The 1,459-nt window shown below is 42.6% G+C and overlaps 1 pseudogene; it reads left to right on the top strand.

Moving 5' to 3' along the window:
- Positions 1 to 391: 391 nt before the first annotated feature.
- LOC139227968 (small ribosomal subunit protein eS24 pseudogene) lies at positions 392 to 797 on the top strand (annotated as a pseudogene).
- The last annotated feature ends 662 nt before the right edge of the window (positions 798 to 1,459 follow it).

Raw genomic sequence — 1,459 nt, 5'->3', positions numbered from 1 at the left:
AGTCAACCCTTTGAATCCATTAGCAATGTGTAGTTTGGCTAGACTGGAAAACATTATCTTATCTTGGCAGGTTTCGATGGTGGAGTGAACTAAAGAGCTTCATTACATTCTTGAAATAACTTGCCATTGAGACATTGCTTTGCCATCAATATATTGTCAGGAAGATAATGGGTTACGTAAGAACATAAGAAATAGGAGCAGGAGTAGGCCATACGGCCCCTCGAGCCTGCTCCGCCATTTAATATGATCATGATTGATCCGATCATGGACTTAGATCCACTTCCCTGCCCGCTCCCCATAACCCCTTAGACCTGAAAAATTATTTTCATTATAAATAGTACTGTTTTGTGTAGAATTTATCCCTTGGATCGAGGTAGCAGCAAAGGTGAATGACCCTGTGACCATCAGGACGAGAAAGTTCATGACAAACTGCTTGCCCCAATGGCTGCAAATGATTGTTGATGCTCTCTGCCCTGCTAAAGCCACAGTCTCCAAAACAGAAATTCGGGAAAGGTTGGCAAAAATATATAAAACAATACCAGACGTAGTGTTATTGGCATCTGGACACAACCTGGTGGCAGCTGAACAACAGAATTTGGCATGGTCTACAATTCCTTGGATTATGTTAAGAATAAACTTAAACCCAGGCTGGCAAGGAGAGGATGAATGTTTCCCGGCAACAGAGTAAGGAACGCAGCACCAGAATGAAGAAAGTTCGGAGTGCAGCTAAAGCTAATGTTGGTGCTGCTGGCAAGAACTTACGTGGGAAAAGACATGAAGGTTCCTTGAAATGCTAATCATGGCTGGCTCACCACATCTAAATGTTTGTCTACATGTGCTCAAAGGCTCTACATTTATTTTTATTTCCATCATGCTTTTCATGTTATGATGAGGAGGATGAAGACATGTAAAAGTGAAGGTCTTGAACTCCTCTGAACATCTGGGCCTCAGAAGGCAGCACTTCCCCTCCAAGCTTACTGGATCAATATGTCAGTTGTTGGCTGAAGACCAGCAGCCCATTTCCACTTGGCTGTAAAAGTGCAAATTACCATTGCCTTCAACGTGTTTGCATCTTCCGGACACATTAGATAACCAGACCACATTAGCCAGTCAGCAATTCACCGTTGCAGCAAGAAGACCAATAATGCTCTCTTCAAGAGAGCTGCACTATTAATTTCCTTACCAGTGGATGTGGGAAGAAAAGAGAGGGAGCTATCCACTTCTATAGGCTGGTTGGCTTCCCACATAATTGACATCCAATTACAAACCTACCATCAGAAATAAGACTGGCATCTCGAGTTGTAAAACCGTCCACGGAAAAAAAAACGCACCTATTCTCTACGTGAACAGTTACAGCCTACCTGCTGTAAGTAAAGTTGTAGCAACTTATTTCACTTGATTCACGGCGTATGAGCCATGTGCCCATTCTTTTCCTGAAAGAATCCAGCTTTTTTTTTAC

Source organism: Pristiophorus japonicus, chromosome 17 (assembly GCF_044704955.1).
Source record: "Pristiophorus japonicus isolate sPriJap1 chromosome 17, sPriJap1.hap1, whole genome shotgun sequence".
In the NCBI taxonomy this organism is placed as follows: Eukaryota; Metazoa; Chordata; class Chondrichthyes; family Pristiophoridae; genus Pristiophorus; species Pristiophorus japonicus.
Note: the sequence above shows the minus strand (reverse complement) of the source record. Positions and strands in the feature narration are given on the sequence as shown.